This window comes from Odocoileus virginianus, chromosome 5 (assembly GCF_023699985.2).
Source record: "Odocoileus virginianus isolate 20LAN1187 ecotype Illinois chromosome 5, Ovbor_1.2, whole genome shotgun sequence".
NCBI lineage: Eukaryota > Metazoa > Chordata > Mammalia > Artiodactyla > Cervidae > Odocoileus > Odocoileus virginianus.
Window position 1 is genome coordinate 3,620 of NC_069678.1, and position 19,875 is coordinate 23,494.

Sequence of the window (19,875 nt, forward strand, 5' to 3'; positions counted from 1 at the left end):
ATGATTTTCTTTCTGGGGAACACTTGGGAGTCAAGGTTATTTTAAGGCTGTAGTGGGTTTCCTCATTTCATTCCAGACAGAGAAGACTGCAGGTGTTGACCCTGGTGAAGATTTTCATCTCTGATTTTAGATGGAAACTAACCATGCTCCAGTGCTTCCCAGGTGGCGCTCGTGGTAAAGAACTCGCCTGCCAATGCATAAGAGATGTGGGTTCGATCTCTGGGTCAGAAAGATCCTCTGGAGAAGGGCATGGCAACCCACTCCAGTATTCCTGCCTGGAGAATGCCATGGATAGAGGAACCTGACTGTGCCCTGCCATTATACAGAACTCGGTTGTTGACTCTGGTAGTTACTGGAAATTTTTCCATGTATAGGAGCACAAAGAGAGTGGGAAGTGGAGGACTTGAGTGCAAGAGAAGCTGGAGTTGTCTCGTGTAGAAGGTCAGCTTTGGAGGTGGCCGGGAGCAGGCTAGAATGGTCGTGGGCTCCATGTTGTTTCGTCAGAACCCCAGCTCACTAGGGCTCGGTGTCCACCGCCTGGCGTGCCTGACACTGAGACTCAAGGTCTCTGGTACCGGCGAGGCTGGGCCAAGATAGAGACATTTGAATCACTTTTCCGCTGTGGTTAGAAGGAACAGGGAAATCCATTCGGATTCCAGGACATTACAACAATCACAACAAAACCTTGCAGCAGCTAATCTCTGTGGTGCAATCGGTTAGCGTGTTCAGCTGTTAACCGAAAGGTTGGTGGTTCAAACCCACCCAGGGACGAATTGGCTTGGACTCGAGTGATGTCTTAACTACTGCTTTTATGTATCTATGGCACCCGAAATCTCCACCCACTTCACCTCAGCATGTTCTTTCCTCCCTTCCGGTTTTTACCCAGTGCCCCTGGTCTCTCTGTACCACCTAGACACCTGCCCACACTAAGTCACCTGCCTTGTACATTCCAGGGCAGCTGCCAGAGGATGAAGGCACACACACACAGGTAGGAATTGGGGGGAATCCCTTACTCAAGATTTGACATCACAAGTTTGCTCTATGTCACCACCTGCGCTGTCACCCCACTGCCACAGATCTCATCGACGCCTCCACCCTTTCATTTGGGACTGTCACTTTCTTTTTTCTCTTTCTTTTTTGTTTTTTTTTTTTTTCTTCCCCACCACAAGGACCATCATCCAGTTTCAGAACACTCCTTTCATTTTCAATTCCCTTCAGTTCAGCTGCAGATAATCCCTGTTCTTTCCTCTAGCCCCAATTAATGTTAATCTGCTTTCTGCCTCCATGAATGTCTTTTTGACACTTCAGATAAATCAAATAAATGAATATGTAGTGGTTTCTGACATGTTTCTTTCACTTAGTGCAATGTTTTTGAGGTTTATCCAGGCTCTGGCTTAAGTTTTCTTCTTATTACTGAGATTTTCATTGTGTAAATATACCACATTTCATGCAGCAGCTGATGGGCATTTGAGCTGTTTCCACTTTTTTTTTTTTTGCTATTATGAATAATGCTGCTACAAATATTTGAATAATCTCATCTGCACCTATTTAAATTTGTTTTCATTTCTCTTGAATAGACTTATAGAAGTGAAATTGCTGAGTTTATAGTAAGATTGTTTGTAGTAATACTTCCTAAGGCCAACCTGACTTCACACTCCAGGATGTCTGGCTATAGGTGAGTGACCACACAATTGTGGTTATCTGGGTCATTAAGACTTTTTTCATATAGTTCTTCTGTGAGTTCTTGCCACCTTTTCTTAATCTCTTTGGCTTCTGTTAGGTTTGTGCTGTCCTGTCCTTTATTATGCCCACCTTTGCATGAAATATTATCTTGGTATCTCTAATTTTCTTGAAGAAATCTCTGCTTCTGCTGCTGCTGCTGCTAAGTCACTTCAGTCGTGTCCGACTCTGTGCGACCCCATAGATGGCAGCCCACCAGGCTCCTCTGCCCCTGGGATTCTCCAGGCAAGAACACTTGCCTGGAATGGGTTGCCATTTCCTTCTCCAGTGCATGCATGCTAAGTTGCTTCAGTCATGTCCAACTCTTTGTGATGCTATGGATTGTAGCCCACCAGGCTCCTCTGTCCATAGGATTCTCTAGGCAAGAATACTGGAATGGGTTGCCATATCCTTCTCCAGGGGATCTTCCTGACCCAGGGATTGAACCCATGTCTCCTGCATTGTCAGGCGGTTTCTTTACCACCAGTGCCACCTGGGACTATATACTACTTTGAGTCCTATTAAGAAAATGGTTTCTATGGTACAAGAAACTAGAAGCTAAAACATCACTCTGAAAACTAGCTTTTCCCCACTGAGCAAGTTCTCCCTAGGACTCCAGAAGTTTTTAATAAGCTTGGTGCTTAGTTGCTTACTGTATGGTATATAGGATTAAGGCTATTTTTTCATAGCACTTCAAATAAATCATTGCAATATGACTTTAAGTCACCTAACTTTTATTAGGTTTCAATTTTTGAAGTTTAGGAAGAAGTTGGATGACAATTGCTTTTCTGATGTACTCTCAAGTTTCCTCACATAGCAGTGTCATCCCTCAGTTTGATGGGGGGTTGTGTTGGAGGTGGAGCCCCAATGTTGAAAAGCAATCTGCACACTCCTTCCTTCACTTAGTCACTTAGTGGAGCACTTGGACATTGTGGCCATTTTCAACCTTGTGAAACCACCAGCCTAGCCAATCCTAGCAGAGTTATAGTGACACACATATCAGGGGAATTTCCTATGGTTTGGACTTACAAACTGATAAGATAGGATGTAGGTTAGAAGAAGACTCTCTTTCCCAGGGTAATCCATAAGCTCATTACTTGAATGGTTGGTGGTCTGAGCCCAGAAAGGATACTGTTCTTGTGGGTTTTTTTTTTTTTTTTTTGACAGATCTCAGGTATTTTCATGTTATGTTTGTGATGCACAGTCTCTGTTAACTACTTCTCTGATCCTTAACCCCAACCTCTTTCAATCAGATATGGAAAAATCTTGCTTATACTCCTAAAGGCTCACATTAATTACTAGAGGGTTTGGTGGAAAGAATTATTTTTTAGAAGGGTAAAAATAAGTTCTGGAGTTCTAAGTTCACTATAACCTTTCTGCCTGAGACTGAGTTTCTGCAGCTTCTCATCCCTGGGAACCTGGTGTCAATTCCCTGAAACCAAATACCAGGAACACATCTCTCATTGAACAGCTTAGGTGTTTGTTTGCTTTTTTTAATTCCTTGAAGCCAGAAGAACACACTTCATGGTCTAAGTAAGACAGTGTTAACAAGGCTCTATTATAAGATTTGGGCTTCAGCTGGGTGATATGGGGGAGGATGGGAGGAAGCAGAGTGTGTTCTGTATTGAGGACTGTTAGCTCCAGCAACTCTATGATTGAAGTAAAGAAGTAACATCATTTTGTTATGAAGAGGATGTTTGGGATTTTGTAGTGCAAACATCTCACAGTTGCTTGATGGATGCTGTTCCCTGCTGGGTTCATACGTTGTTCAGGATTTTGAGAGTGAGGGATTGATTCACAGAAGAGATTTGATGTTGGGTTAATTTGACTTCCCTTGGCAAGACAGCCAGGCTGCTGCCAACTGGGCACTCATTCTTCCTGAAGAGTTAGTCTCCATGATTGAGCTTGAGCAAAATAAAAATTGGAAAACTGATACTTAAGTTTAAATGCTTATTCAGTTCAGTTCAGTCACTCAGTCATGTCCAACTCTTTGTGACCCTATGGAGTGCAGCACGCCATTCTTCCCTGTCCATCACCAACTCCTGGAGTTTGCTCAAACTTACATCCATTGAGTCGGTGATGCCACCCAACCATCTAATTCATCTGTCATCCCCTTCTCCTCCTGCCTTCAATCTTTCCCAGCATGAGGGTCTTTTCCTGTGAGTCAGTTCTTCACAACAGGTGGCCAAAGTATTGGAGCTTCAGTTTCAGCATCAGTCCTTCCAATGAATATTCAGGACTGATTTCCTTTAGGATGGACTGGTTTGATCTCCTTGCAGTTCATGGGGCTCTCAAGAGTCTTCTCCAACACCACAACTCAAAAGCATCAATTTTTCGGCACTCAGGTTTCTTTATGGTTCAATACTCACATCCATACATGACTGCTGGGAAAGCCATAGCTTTGACTAGACAGGCCTTTGTTGGCAAAGTAATATCTCTGCTTTTTAATATGTTGTCTAGGTTTGTCATAGCTTTTCTTCCCAGGAGCAAGTGCATTTTAATTCCATGGCTTCTGTCACCATGTACAATGATTTTGGAGCCCAAGAAAATAGAGTCTGTCATTGTTTCCATTGTTTCCCCATCTATTTGCCATGAAGTGATGGGACTGGATGCCATGATCTTTGTTTTTGAATGTTGAGTTTTAAGCCAGCTTTTTCATTCTCCTCTTTCACTTTCATCAAGAGGGTCTTTAGTTCCTCTTCACTTTCTGCCATAAGGGTGGTGTCATCTGCATATCTGAGGTTATTGATATTTCTCCCAGCAATTTTGATTCTAGCTTGTGCGTCTTCCAGCCCAGCATTTCGCATGATGTACTCTGCATATAAGTTAAATAAGCAGGGTGACAATCAGCCTTGATGTACTCCTTTCACAATTTGGAACCAGTCCTTTGTTCCATGTCCAGTTCTAACTGTTGCTTCTTGACTTGCATACAGATTTCTCAGCAGGAAGGTAAGGTGGTCTGGTATTCCCATCTCTTTCAAAATTTTCCACAGTTTGTTGTGATCCACACAGTCAAAGGCTTTAGCATAGCCAATGAAGCAGAAGTAGATAGTTTTCTGGAATTCTCTTCCTTTTTCTATGATCCAATGGATGTTGGCTAATTGATCTCTGGTTCCTCTGCCTTTTCTAAATCCAGCTTGAACAAATGAAAGTTCTCGGCTCACGTACTGTTGAAGCCTAGCTGGGAGAATTTTGAGCATTACTTTGCTAGTATGTGAGATGAGTGCAATTGTGCAGTAGTTTGAACATTCTTTGGCATAGCCTTTCCTTGGGATTGGAATGATAACTGACCTTTTCCAGTCCTGTGGCCACTGCTGAGTTTTCCAAATTTGCTGGCATATTGAGTGCAGCACTTTCACAGCATCATCTTTTAGGATTTGAAATAGTTCAGCTGAAATTCCATCACTTCCGCTAGCTTTGTTTGTAATGATGCTTCTCAAGGCCCACTTGACTTCTCACTCCAGGATGTCTGGCTCTAGGTGAGTGATCACACTATCATGGTTATCTAGGTCATTAAGATCTTTTTGTATAGTTCTGTGTATTCTTAGAGTAGGACTTTAAATATTAGATTTTTTCTTCATTTGCAGTCAAAATAAAAGGAGAGGCTGTATTCAAAGGACTTAGTAACTTAGTTTGGGGAACTTAATAACACCAGCTGATCTACTGATCTCAAATTGCTTCACCTATGCTGGTAGAGGTTGTCTGGTAATATTAAAGACACATTCTTCCACACCAGAAATGCCCTTCATAGTGTCCTTCATGTTGTGTGTGTTAGTGGCTCAGTCATGTCTGACTCTGCAATTCCATGGACTGTAACCTGCCAGGCTCCTCTGTCCATGGGATTCTCCAGGCAAGAATACTGGAGTGGGTTGCCATTCCCTTCTCCAGAGGCTCTGCCTTACCCAGGAATCGAACCTGGGTCTCCCACATTGCAGGCAGATTCTTTACTAACTGAGCTACCAGTTGAGTGTCCTCAACTGGTACTTTGCATAAACCTTGTCTGGAGAGCCCAGGAGAACAAGGATTTAAAAATAGTTCTGCCACAAGAAACAGAGATATATAATAAATTCAAGGATAAAATTATGTGCAGTTAAGTATTGTTTGGTAACAAAGAACATACCTCCACACCAGAAATGCCCTTCATAATGTCCTTCATGTATAAGAACTTAGAAACAGTCACATGAAGGTGAGCCCAAAATTTTTACTGTGATTCTTTGATTTTATTTTTTCGCATACAACATTAGTGTATATTTTTCTGAAAAGTCAGAAAAACAGGTGAGTAGAAATAAGCATCTGAATTAGTTCCCTATTACTTCCTATTAACAGGTTACGAAAACAATACTTTAAAACCACCAGGCTCCTCTGTCCATGGAATTCCCCAGGCAAGGACACTGGAGTGGATAGCCATTCCCTTCTCCTGGGGATCTTCCAGACCCAGGGATCAAACCCTGGTCTCCTGCATTGCAGGTGGATCCTTTACCATCTGAGCTACCAGAGAAGCCCAATATACTCGTTATCAGAGTTCTGCTGATCAGAAGTTTAGAAAGATGTGACTGGCTTCTCTGCTCACAAAAGTGATCAGTATGTCTTCCCCACCTAAATAGGGTGATATTGACCATGTCGTGGTTCTGACCATCTCTGATGAGGTGCTGCCCTCATGGTCTCATGTTCCTCTGGGATCATATTTATTGACCTGAATTCTATAACTCATGATTTCTTTCAGCTCACCTGAAAGAAAGTAGCTTAGGATAAAGTCTAGAACTGTGGAGCCCTTGAACTGATCTCTGCCATATCTTTCTCCAAGAGGAGAATAAAATAGCAGAGGTCTTCATAAAGATATGACCCACATAAGGGCTGAGATGCTCCAGTGACTGGAGAAGAGGAGAAAACTTAAAAGACAATGGAGGCACTAAAAGCCCAGACTGGGGAAGCAAGGTCCTCTCTGTGTCCCACCTCAGGTGGGTACTCTTCCTGGAAAAGAGGCATTTCCCCTGGCACAGCACCTTGGACAACAAACTTGATCTAATCCCACTGAGTTGTTCTCGTCGCTACTAGGCTTTTGGGGTCTCCATTCTAGGGTGTTTGTTTAAAGGTAGGGCTTTTTCCTTGCATGAGAATCTTCTTGGAATTTTCATATGAAATGCAGTTTCTTGGGCTTTCTCTCCAGATGTTTTTAAGAAGCATCACAATGATGGTGATGTAGGCATTCTTTAGTTGTGCAGCTAATGCCCAGGGAATGGAACCCTACCTGCTGCATAATATCTCTCACACTTACTCATCCAAGTTTAATGCTGTCATATCTGTTTTACATGATACATTCTTCTCTATTATACATAAGAGCCATATGCTCAAAGAAGGTAATGAAATCACCATGTAAAGCAAACTTGGTACATAGAGGAATAGGTATTTGCATCTTTGACGGCTGTTCCTAGAGTTGTGCTTTCATTGCTTTAGCACAGACCTAGGGTAGGATTTGATGGAAACAAGGTAGGGAGTAGAGGATATTGGCAAGAGTTAGTGATTACTGGTAACTAGTATTGATCAAGTATTTACTGAATGTTGTATCTGTCATGCTCTTGAAGAGGCACTGGGTGAACAAGGCTCACAGAGCACCTGCTCTCAGGAGGATGACCTTTAGCACAAGAGCCAGATGTTTTACAGACATCACATATATTTTTTAATGATGACCGTGATGTATTTAATACATCTATGTTCCTTGCTCCCATTTTGTCAGCAGGGATTGAAAACTGAGTGTATATAAATCATCATACTCTGGAACTCTGATAAAAGAATTGTGACAGAAAAGGTCTTCTAGATATTTTTCTCTTAATATTGGAAATACTGATGTTGGATATAAGGCCCTTTGAAATTCAGTTGTAGTTTCCTGGACAGTGTGTTTCATGCTTTGAACAGAGCAGCTTGTGTCAGAAACATGTGTGGTAGCTCCACAGTCTGCAAGTGGCTCCTAAGTTTTTAAAAATGTCCTATTCTCTTTGGGAGTCAGTTTCCGCATCAGTAAGGAATTGTTGTTATTCAAATTCTCCAAAGTCCCTTCCTGTTGAGATTTCTCTGAATGCATGAGAGACTGAGATGAATATTAAATATGACCTGAGAACTACAGCCAAGACCAGATCTTGGTATCTTCTCTGTGTGTCTCCTGTAGGAGCCTAAGCTGAACCCAAACACTGAAAACACATAAATGAGAGAGGAGATGGAAGAAAGGAAATCAACAGGTTGGAAGAATGAGAATAACACAAAGAAGGGTATGGAAATGGTGGAGCAGTTGGTTGCCAGGAGAGATGAAAAGAAGTACAAGTTGAGTTCAGAAAAATCAAGGGAAAGTGAATAATGTACACAGCATTATCCAAGTCCTCAAGGAGCAGCCTGAGCTAAGCAGGGAGGACTGGGAGAGTAACTTGCTTCACAGTGAACCTGTGCACCTGCCGAGGAGATCCACAGGATGGACCAGGATTCACTTACACTGCTAGGAAGCACCAATTCCAAGAGAAGGAGGCATAGACCTTGAGGCTCTGTCCTGAACCCTGCTGCTTTCATCTGTAACTGCCCCCACACTGGATGCCCCAAGTAAGTGTGAGCTTAAACGGATAAAGAATATTTGGGAAAGGGCTGGAGATGCCCATTGTTTCCTTAACCAGTTCTTCCCTGAGGTATGGAGGGGCCAGGATAAGAAGACCCTTCCATCTGAAGCATAGATACTAATAGTATTCTTCTGCATGCATACTTTGAAAGGTTTTACACACAATGTTTCTTAAATATTTGTGAAGACCTATTTTTCCTTATGCTTTGTTAACAACTTGGAGTCCAGATATCAATAAGGTTTATCTGAAGATATCAAAGTAGTGGGAAGAAGAGTACAAGTGGAGCGTTTCCACGTAATGTGGGGCTCTTCTCAGTTATGGTGTTGAGGCAACCCACAGAGTAGGAGGGTAGGCTAGGGACGTCTCTTCCTAATGACAGTGAACCATTGAAAGGAATCACTGAGGAGAGCAGGGTCTTCACAGGTCAGTGTCAAAGGGAGCAGATGATGTAGGGTAGGCACCTCTTTAAGGAAGAAAATTTGCTACATCCTGGGAGAAAGCAGAGCATTTCTGATAGGATATTTGGATAAGTATGTAGTTGAAATGACTAAATATTTACAACTACATTTATTTAGTCAGTGAACAACCACCACTGAGACCCCCTCAGCGCTTGATTCAGTGCCTGGAGTCATGAATACAGAGATGATTAATAATAGTATTTCAACTTTCCTGGAGCTCTCAGTCCAGTAACCAAGAAGTCATGAGAAGTCTAATGGTGGTGGATTCACTGGGGGAAGTGGTCAGGGCTGCCTAGGGATGACATCACTGTTTGTCCAGTTCACCCTTCTTTCTTTTACAACAACTGGTGACCTACCATGGCTCAACAACCCTGGTTCTCACCCAGGTTTCAGCCTCAGGATAACTAACACCTGGGATCCATGTTGGTTCAAAGTAGTCAGTCTTGCCAAGGTCTCCAGAGAAAATGTTGATATCTGTCTCTACTGTCTATGTCTTGGTCAGCAGGAGAACTAAGGAGGCAAGTTTAATAAGTCTTATAGATTTATCATTATCATAACAATCAGGAACAATCTGTCTTCTCTCTGAAAAGGTAATGCCTTTTGGACTTCAAATTCTTACCCTGTTTCAAAGACAATGTAAATATCAGTCATAGACCTAGAATTGTAGGACTTGGTATTTTATCCTTAAATTTTAGATCAAATAAGTAAAGTTAAAAAAGAGTAAAGCAACTTCATGTTTTTCAGTAAGACTATATGGGGGTCTGGCACTGAAATCCTGGCTTTCACATGGTTGATATGTCTTTAGTGCTGTTATAAACAGAATAGCCTAATGCTCCTTGGTTCACTTCTCTATCCCATCATGTTCTATAAAATATAATATCTCTGCTCATCTAGATAATATGGATCCTAAATTAGCTGAGTTCCATGAATGCATTTACAAAGCCCTGTGGGTAAAGCATTGTGCTGTTTCCATGGGGGGATACAGAATGAGGGTACACATTCCTTACTTAAGGCAGTTCAAAGACGACTGTTCCCAGTTCAGTCTGGATATCTGTCTGTAGATAGAATAACAACAGCAGACACCAATAGGTTCAACCTGCTGAAAGGGAAGATGAGGATGGGGAACAGTGTCCTTAACTCAAAGAGGTCCACTGGGCTTCTTTTCAGTTTTCTCTCCCCAGCCACGCTTAGAAACTCTCCAAGTGGTGAACTGGAGCAACTGTAGGGCTTATCTGTTTGTTTTCATTTCTCAGGTCTCACTCACTGACCTTTACTGCCTGACGCCCAGTCTCTTGAAAATCTTTGTCTCATCTATTTTGTTCAGTTTGTTGTTATTTTTTTGTTTTGCTGTTTCAGGTGGGAGAGTAAATCCAGTTTCTGTTAGTTTGTGTTTGTGTGGCATCCCCTTCATAAAATCAGTTGGAAAATATCTATCAAGTTCCTGAAATGACACTTTTACAAATAAAGAACACAGTCACAAACATGATAAAACTGAACTAAGGAAAACCCTTAAAACTTGACCCTTAAGGTGTTAATGTACAAATACATAAACAGTTCATACAACTCAACCTCAAAAACCCCCAAGCAACCCAATTAAAAAATGGGCAAAAGAACTGAGCAGACATTTTCCCAAAGAGAATATGCAGATGGCCAATGGAAAAGCAGCTCAACATCATCTATCATCAGGGAAATGCTAATCAAAACCACAATGAGATATCACCTCATGCTACAGAACGGCTATCAATAAAAACACAACAAATGCTGGTGAGGATGTGGAGAAAAGGGAACCACGGTCACTGTTAGTGGGAATAGAACTACCATATAACCCAACAATCCCACTGCTGGGTATGTATTTGGAAAAAAAAACAAAAACAAAACAGAAATACTAATTTGAAAAGATACATGCAACCCAATGTTCACAGCAACATTATTTACAATTGTCAAGATATGGAGGCAATCTATGTGTCCATCAACAGAGGAATGGATAAAGAAGATGAGGTATATATAATAAATGGAATAGTTCTCAGCCATAAAAACAATGAAGTTTTGACATTTTCAACAACATTGGATGAACTTAGTATTATGCTAAGTGAAGTAAGTCAGAAATCACTTATATGTGGAATCTATGAAAATATAACAAGCTAGTGAATGAAACTAAAAAGAAATAGACTCACAGATATGGAGGACAAACTAGTGCTTCCCAGTGAGGAGAGGAAAGGGGGAGGGGCAAAATAGGGATAGAGATTAAGAGATACAAACTGTATAAATGTATAAAATAAGCTACAAGGATATATAATACAACACTGAAATATACTCAATATTTTATAAGTGGAATATACCCTTTAAATTCTGAATCACCATATTGTACATGTGTAAATTACATAATAATTTATGTCAACTATACTTAAAAAATATTTTTATTTTAAAAGCACCATACCAGTCCTAAGGACAATGTTTGCTTAACTATATGTTGGGGAATGCAGTCCTCACAGCCCCTTGCCCAGAGGCTAAGGGGATGTTCTTCTGAGGTTTGTTGTGAAAACTTTCCCTTTGTGAGTCAACATGCCTCTTTATTTTTTAAAATTAATTTTTACTGGTGTATAGTTGCTTTAAGGTTGTGGTTTCTGCTGTACAGGAAAGTCAAACAGTTATATGTATACATATATCCCCTCTTTTTTGGATTTCCTTCCTTTTTAGGTCACCATAGATCACTGAGTAGAGTTCTCTGTGCTACATAGTAGGTTCTCTTAGTTATCATTAGTTATTAATTCTCATTATCAGTTATTTTATACATAGTAGTTATATAGGACATGCCTCTTTAAAAGCATGTCACTCTTGATTATTTCTAATCTCCAAAAGGTCCTTCAAAAGAAAGGGTGAACGTGACTACAAAGTGGCCCATTGGAAAGTTCCAGCTTTGAAGCTTTTGTGGAGAATCTCTTAGGAAACACTGCCCCCAGGCTGACTTATGTTCCCTGGAGAGCCAGGGAGAGAAGCCAGACACTTCAGATCCTTAGGTTACAAACCAGGCACTGAAGGAAGAATAGAAATTCCCAAACCCTCTCTCGGAACCTCATCTGTTGCTCCAAAAGAGATCCCAGAAATTCCTCCTCTTGGTGGTTTAAAATGATCCTGTGCCTTAGTTGCTAAGCAGGGGACACAGCACTAGACACTACTGTTTGTCGGTTGGGAGTGTGGCCATGCCAGTTATAGAAGAGAAAAGAAAGTAGGGAAAATCAGGTGAGATATTAGAAATATCTGTCCTCCCGAGGCTGGAAGAGGCACAGGTCACACAGGTCTCTCTGAGTTCAAGAACTCTGGTGTTTCTGCAGTAAAGGAATAACCTGGTCTACTCCCTTTCCAGGGGAAAATGGGAAATGCAACCGGCCTGAAATAAAGTATTCTGGTTGGTTGATTAGGGCCTTAATCCTCATAAACTATGATGGCTGTCAATTCACAGTCAGGCATTAGAAAGGAATACAGCATTTTTATTCCCCAAAGCAAACTCAGAAGGGGAGCAGGAACGTTTATCTTCCAGGAAAATGAATCTAGGAAATGGCCCCCAAAGTACACACAAACTACTGAATATATATTTATATTTAAATGGTCTGTTATTAACCATTAGGGCTTCCCAGGTGGCTTAGTCGATAAAGAATCTGCCTGCAATGCAGGAGACCCAGGTTCAATCCCTGGTTCTGGAAAATCACCTGGAGAAAAAAAAGGCAACACACTCCAGTATTCCTGGCTGGGAAATTCCACTGACAGAGGAGGCCGGCGGGCTATAGTCCATGGGGCTGCAAGAGAGGGACACAACTTAGCAACTAAACTACCACAATTAACCATTAACTGTCAGGGGAGAGTACAAACTCAGTCCCCTATTACCACAAATTGTGCATTGGAGTTTCCCAAATTTGGGGAAATCAAAGCGCTCAGCACATCTGGAGTGCAATAGATAAAACTTCATTTTTTGGAAAACCACCTTCCTGATCATGAGATCTTTGATTCCCCCCAACCACCCCCCAGGTACTCCCCTACCCTCCATGACACTAACGCAAGATAGCAATAATAGAAGAAATTGGGTGGGGAACAACAGAGTATGTGTGAAAACTCTCTACTATGTGCTCAATTTACCTGTAAACCCAAAGCTGTCCTAAAAGGTAATGTCATTAATTTTTAAAAATGTAAGGATGCAACACCTCAAATGAAAGTGTTGGTGACATCCTGTAAGGGCATACTCAATACTAGCTGTTGATGTGCACCAACCTGGAGACTGACCATGGTGACTCCCATGCCTGCGCCTTCAGCCTCTGCAACCTGGCAGTTCTCCTGGAATCGGTGTCGAATCAGGCAGGTCGGGGTAGTTGCAGGGCTGCAGATAGTGCAGAGACCAGTTGCACCTGATGAGGGCGGGGAGAAACCATCCTGGGGCCAAACAGTGAAGATCCAGGACTGCTGAGTTTCAGCAGCTGCTCCGCCTGTGTCTGCAGAGCAAAGGACAGTCAGAACGGGAACTGAGAGCTACCGCTTGAGGTTGCTGCCTGAAGGATAAAGGCAGCAGGGGAGGCTTTGGTCAAGTCTGAGACTTGGAAGCAGGAAAATAAGTTGAAGTAAGACTAGAACGTTCCGTGGTGGCTTCAACCACCAGTTTCCCAATAAACAGTCATGCTCGCATACGGTACTCACAGAGCAGGATTATAAAATCTTATGCTGTTGACACGGGGTGAGAACGAGCTGCCCAAGCCCTCCCTCCCGTGCTGAAAACACAAACAACAGCGCTGAGTTTTAACAAACGGACATCTGGGCGCTGACACCAGCGAGCTGCCCTCGACGCCCCAGAGCGGGGCGCACGGCTCTGGCCGCCTGCTCCTCGCCCCCTCGGGAGCCCCCGCCCAGGTGACAGGCGACGACACAGCCTCTCTGGCTGGAGTCAGCCACGTGCCCCTCTTAGTACGTGCATCCCCCTCTGCGGAATGGGAGGGCGTGAAAGGCTTTCAAACGTGGCCGATGTCCAAAACTTTAAAACTGGCCGCTGAATCATATAAACGTCGAGAGAATGGAAACTTCTAGAGGGCACCCCGTGGGCGCTGAGCTTCCCTCGCAAAACCGAGAGGGCACCGCCGTCTTGGGGACGCGGGTGGGCGGGGAGGGGGTGAACCCAGAAAGCTGAGGAGGAGAAGGAAGGTTAGGAAGGAAACAGCGCAGAAGAAACACTGTCAGCTGCTCACACCCGACCACACCCCGCGGGGCGCCGGCGGCGCGGGTGCTCACGGTGCGACGTGCGAGGCCGCTGTCGCTTTGGCTTAGATCCGGTTCCCAACACAGACAGGACGTTCTGTCCCCCAACGAAGCTGGCAGCGCCCCCGCGATTCTACGACTCTTGGACCTGGGGTCCCAGGAAGGGGACATCCCACGAAGTCCGAAGGGCTCTTCTGGGGACATTCAGCGCTCCCAGGGCAGCGGGAAGAGGACAACGGCAGAGAAAAGGAACTTTTTTTTCTGGCGAGAATTCTACTTCTGGGTAGAAAACTCTAGAAATGCCGGCAGAGCAGGTGCATTTGGAGGAGGCCCCAAAAGCCCTTCCCTGTTGTTCACCCCGAATGGGTTTCTTCTCATTGGACGAAGTCCAAACCTGAAGAGAAGGCTGCGGGCCGGCGAGTCAGGCGCCCCCTGGCGTCGTGGAGGAAGCTGCTCGGGGCGGGGTGACGAGAGCGCCGGGCGGGAGGCGGGTCCTGGGCCGGCGCGGCTGCGCCAGGCCTGGCTCAGTGGCGGGAGTACCCGGCCGGTGGCGGTTCCATGGTGTAATGGTGAGCACTCTGGACTCTGAATCTCAGCGATCCGAATTCGAGTCTCGGTGGGACCTTTCTCTTTAGGCTGAGTTAAGTGTCTTTTACGCGCTTAGCCGGAACTCAGTCTCCACCCGAAAGCGAACTCGAGCCTCAGATGCGCGCTGAGTGGACCTGCTTTCCCGCCCCAGCGTCCCCCTCCCTCCTGCTCTCGGGACCAGAACGTCTGGGCTCCCGCGAAGGAGGCCACGGGTCCCCCGTGCTCTGCCGCCTCCCCCTCAGCAGCCGAGGTCGCGGAAACCTATTATCCGGGCTGTGCAGGTCGGTGATCCACCGGGAGGTAGCGGGCAGGTGGGAGTCGAGCCCGGGGCGTCCCCGCTGGACCTAAAGGCGCTGGCCATCGGAGGCCCGCCCCCGCCAAGGGGCGCAACGACCAAGCCACTGCCACCCCCACCCCATCGGGTCACCCTGGGTCTCCAGGGTGAAAGGCAGAAGCTGGCTCACTGAGGGCGCTTCTCACCGCACGTCTTGTCCCTGTGAATAAATGGTCGCGGGGGCTGTGATGTCAATGATCAGCCAGGTTGACAGCTTTCCGGTGAGAAGAACTGTATTTTAACTCACTTGTCCAATTCAATTTCGAGTTTTAATTGATCCTATTTCAATTACTTCGATTTATTCGATTTTTTTTTTTTTTTTTTTCAGAATTTCTCGCCCCTACGTCTCCGCTGAACACGAAAAGCCGCTGCTAGGCTAAGATTTGAACCTTGACCAGGAAATCTAGTCCTTTCCTCCCAAGTTCAGACAGAAGGAGGAGCCAGGGCCACGGATCCAGCATCTTTGGAGACCGAGGGTCCCTTATCCAACTTCATCCTGGCCTTTGAGACACCTGCGGATTTATAGTCAAGGCTAGACTATAGTGAATATACCTTACTTAGTTGGATTTAAGTTGGAAGCTACATCCAATTTTATTGTTATAAAATTAAAATAAAGCAACAATTTATGTATACTCAGGACAACAAATCCAAAATTGCTTTCCCCAATATCGTTGTTGAGGACGATAGAGGATGAGATGGTTGGATGGCATCACCGACTCGGTGGACTTGAGTTTGAGCAAGCTCCGGGACTTGGTGATGGACAGGGAAGCTGCAGTCCATGGGATCGCAAAGAGTCAGACAGGACTGACCGACAGGACTGAGCGGTATTCAGCGACTGAATACTGTTGTTAGCGGTATTTTTGCTATTATGTATTGTTTTGTCTATGCAATGTGGGAAAAAGTGAAGGACTTTCTGGAATATCCTATTTCTATTACTCCCAGTAGTACCCTTGAAAACAAAAAAATGCTTGGTGTTAGAGAAAGAGATTGACTTAAAAGATAGATATTCAATAAAAACACTGTAGTTCCGAATCGGAATTGGGTGTGTGTGAATATTTGTGAATTCATAAATACATACAAATACATTCAATACATACGAATACATTCAATACATACAAATACATTCCTTGGGGCTAGAGGAAAGAGTGTGAATTGTCTGCAGCCGGGCTGGAGCGAATGGAAGATGAAAGTAGTGTTCTGAAACTGGATTATTGTACCTGTGATGGGGCAAGAAAAGAAAGAGAAGGAAGGAAGGAAGGAAGGAAGGAAGAAAGTGATAGTTCCACAAGAAAGGGTGGAGGCACCATGAGACCTAGCATTGCGGTGCCCCTGCAGGTGGTGACATAGCGCCTGATCTGCGACGTCATAGCTTGAGTAAGGTTCCCCCTCCCCACCCCCCAACCCCCGGTGCGTGTGTCTTCATCCACTGGCAACTGTCCTGGCAGGTTCAAGGCAGATGGCTTAGTGAGGGCAGGCCTCAAGGTGGCGCAGAGAGATCAACGCCACCAGGTAAAAACCAAGAGGAAGGAGCATGCGGAAATCAACAGCCTGGGAATTGCGGGTGCTGGGGAGGAAGTGAAAGGTGCATAAAACTAACGGCTGAGACATCGCTAGATTCAAAGCCGAGTTCGTCCCTGGGTGGGCTCGAACCACCAACCTTTCGGTTAACAGCCGAACGCGCTAACCGATTGCGCCACAGAGACCAACTGTTACAAACGCCTCCTGTAATGTCCTGCAATCAGAATGGATTTCCCCCGTCCCTTCCAACCGCCGCGGAAAAAAGATTCAAATGTCTCTATTTTGGCCCAACCTCGTCGGCACCAGAGACGCTGAATCTGGGCGCCGAGCACGCCAGGCGGCGGACCTGGAACCGGAGTGAGCTGGGGCTCGGACGCAACAACGCGGAGCCCATAGCCGTTCTCGCCTGCTCCTGGCCGCCTCCAAAGCTGCCCCTCTACCCGAGACAGCTGCAGCTTCTCTCGGGCTCAAGCCCTCACTTCCCTCTCGTGATCGGCCTCACCGGTCGCGCTCACGACACTTGCCCCGGGGTCCTGGGGGTCGCACGGGGCCAGGACAGCAACTGGCTGTTTCCCCACGGCACTGCCCCTTCTCGGCGCCTCCAGAGAATAAATAACTCCACGGGGCCCGACCTGGAGTTGGTTCACCATGCCTGGAACGGGGCCTGGCATCCAGCAGTCGCCCAAGAAATTCTGGGCGGTGGATGCATTCCGTCTCAGCTGCTGGGAGTGGTCGGTAGATGGAGAATTCTTATGACACCTGCAAGTTTTCAGTCCTAGAGAAACCTAGATTTTTCAGGTCAGTCGTTCTTCAAAACCTTTTTTTCTAGCAGGTGATTTTAGGAACAGATAAAAGTTCTAGAAAGGCCAAGAGGGCACCACCTGGACCGGCTCGGAGCTACCCACCCAAGACGGTTCCGCGCCTTGTTGCTTGGGTCTGAATTCGTACCCTAATAAGGAACGGGCTTCTCGTGCCTGATCACCGCCAGCAACATCGTGTGGTTCTACCTTTTGGACTTGGTGGCTTGTCCCCTACTTCCCACCGAGCAGGTGGGTGGGATGGCGAGGCGGACACCTCGCCAGAGAACTCAAGCTCTGAAGCAGCCCAGACCCCGCCCGAAGCCCCCAAGGCCTGGAGTCAGCTTCCCCTTCAGCTTCGGCCTAGCTGGGCTCTAGGTGCCTCCCAGAGGAGAGTGCCTGCCGCACCTTAAATAACCTCGGCTGTCTAATCCGGGGCTTTTGGCTGAGCTGATAGGAATCCGCCCTTTTCTGGCCTCAGGGGTACTCGAGCGTCGCCCTATCCCTGCCGATTGAATTTGCTTGCAAAGAGAGGCTCCCCGCCTATCTCCATTTCTCTGGCCTAGGCTGTGCATGCTGATCCAAGACTCAGGAGTTACTGGTGACCCAAAACAGGTAACCTCCTGTCTGTCTTTCTCTTTGCAGATGGGTGCTCCTATACATAGAAAAATCCCCAAGGACACAAGGAAATTACCAGAGTCAACAACTGAATTCTGCATAATGGGTACACTACAGGCAAAAATCAGTTGTGTTTCTAAGTAACAGGAGTGAAAAATCTGGAAAGGAAATTAAGAAAACAATTTCACTTGCAATATCACTTAATTACTAAGGGACGTGAAAGACTTGAACACTGAAAACTGCGAAACATAGCTGTAAGAGATTAAAGAACCCCTAAGGAAATGGAAAGACAGCCTCCACGTATTGAAAGATTCAGTGTAGTTGAGATGCCAGTACTACTCGAGGTGATCTGCAGAGTCAGTGCAATTCCTATCAAAAATAATCCTCTGCATTTTCTAATTGGTCCTTGTTAATCCCGTGCAATACAGTTCATTTCAGACATTGTCGATATCATCACTTAAAATTAGACTGGGTCTTTGTTTATGCTTGCGTGTGTCTACTTAACTGTTTGAACTTACATAACGTTGTTGTTGTTCAGTCCCTCAGTCGTGTCCGACTCTTGGAGACCCCATTGACTGCAGCTCATCAGGCTTCCCTGCCCTTCATTACCTCCTGGAATTTGCTCAAACTCATGCCCATTGAGTCAGTGATACCATCTCATCCTCTTGGAATTTGATCAAACTCATGCCCATTGAGTCAGTGATACCATCTCATCCTCTGTCGCACTCTTCTCCTCCTGCCCTCAATCCTTCCCAGCATCAGACAGTGGAAACAGTAGCTGACTTTATTTCTCTGGGCTCCAAAATCAATGCAGATGGTGATTGCAGCCGTGAATTGGAAAGAAAGTTATAACCAACCTCGATAGCATATTAAACAGCAGAGACATTATTTTGCCAACAGAGGTTCCGTCTAACCGAGGCTATGGTTTTTCCAGTGGTCATGTATGGATGTGAGAGTTGGACTATAAAGAAAGCTGAGCACTGAAGAATTGATGCTTTTGAACTGTGATGTTCGAGAAGACTCTTGAGAGTCCCTTGGACTGCAAGGAGACCCAACCTGTCCATGCTGAAGGAGATCAGTTCTGGGTGTTCATTGGAAAAACTAGTATTGAAGCTGAAACTGCAGTACTTTGGCCACCTGATGCAAGGAGACCCGAGTGTGATTTCCAGGTTAAGAAAATTCCCTGGGGAACAAAATAGCGACTCACTCCAGTATTTTTGCCTTGAAAAATCTCACAGAGAAGCCTGGCAAACATACAGTCCACGGGAACCACAAGAGTCAGATAGGAAAAACAGATTAAGTCTACAGTTATTACTTAGTTATCAGGGGAAAGCGCGCACGCAGTCCCCCACTACCATAATTACACAATCGAATTTCCCCTACTCGAGGAAATCGCAGAGGTCAACACACCCGGAGCACAATGGGTGAGCCTCGCCCTGGGAGAACCACCTTCTTGATCATGGTATTTCCTCTGCTGCCAGGTAAGTATGAGTTGACTTTTCCCCTGCCCCCCGCACAGCCTTAGACACGTTCACTGTACACACACGCTGACTTTGCCGTTGCCCCGCAATTCTTCCACTATCCTCCGCACCCTCTCCTTTCCCACGCCTCTCAATCCCTCCAAATAACTCTTCAAAAAAAAAAAAAAAATCCAACAAAATCTCAGGAACATTTCCGTAACCGGGAAAGTGGCTCTCCGGGAACAGGACCACTTCGCTGCAAGATTTACATAAACCAATCCCATTCGGGACCTCTAAGGCGGCTCTTCTTCTTCAACCCAAGCTCGGCCCACCCCTGTCGAGATGACCAATGGCGAGTCCCCTGGGAAGGGAAGTGACGTCATGAGTTCATCAAAGTTAGCAATCGACATACTTACAAGGATAAAAAAGACCTGGGGCGTCCTTGGTGGCTCAGACGGTAAAGCGTCAGTCTACAATACGGGTAAACCCGTGTTCGATTCCTGTGGTCGCCAGGATCCCCTGAAGAAGGAAATGGCTAACCCACTCCAG

The 19,875-nt window shown here is 45.2% G+C and overlaps 2 long non-coding RNA genes and 3 other non-coding genes across 6 annotated transcripts; 2 read left to right on the forward strand and 3 right to left on the reverse strand.

Annotated features, from left to right (window-relative positions):
• Window positions 1-697: 697 nt before the first annotated feature.
• On the forward strand, window positions 698-771 carry TRNAN-GUU (transfer RNA asparagine (anticodon GUU)). The gene has a single exon. It is a non-coding gene; the product is annotated as a tRNA-Asn (tRNA).
• An 11,476-nt stretch (window positions 772-12,247) lies between these two features.
• Window positions 12,248-14,427, reverse strand: LOC139035096 (uncharacterized). 2 transcript variants are annotated; one of them, XR_011487601.1, is made up of 3 exons: window positions 14,045-14,427; window positions 13,040-13,257; window positions 12,248-12,570 (listed from the first exon to the last, which is right to left on the reverse strand). It is a non-coding gene; the product is annotated as an uncharacterized lncRNA (long non-coding RNA). The 2 variants fall into 2 exon arrangements; XR_011487600.1 differs by having other exon boundaries at window positions 13,040-14,398.
• Window positions 14,428-14,504: 77 nt separating this feature from the next.
• LOC139035095 (uncharacterized) lies at window positions 14,505-15,971 on the forward strand. Its single transcript, XR_011487599.1, has 2 exons — window positions 14,505-15,154; window positions 15,262-15,971. It is a non-coding gene; the product is annotated as an uncharacterized lncRNA (long non-coding RNA).
• Window positions 15,972-16,562: 591 nt separating this feature from the next.
• On the reverse strand, window positions 16,563-16,636 carry TRNAN-GUU (transfer RNA asparagine (anticodon GUU)). Its single transcript has one exon. It is a non-coding gene; the product is annotated as a tRNA-Asn (tRNA).
• A 2,553-nt stretch (window positions 16,637-19,189) lies between these two features.
• Window positions 19,190-19,355, reverse strand: LOC139035385 (U1 spliceosomal RNA). Its single transcript, XR_011488047.1, has one exon. It is a non-coding gene; the product is annotated as a U1 spliceosomal RNA (small nuclear RNA).
• Between the last annotated feature and the right edge of the window lie 520 nt (window positions 19,356-19,875).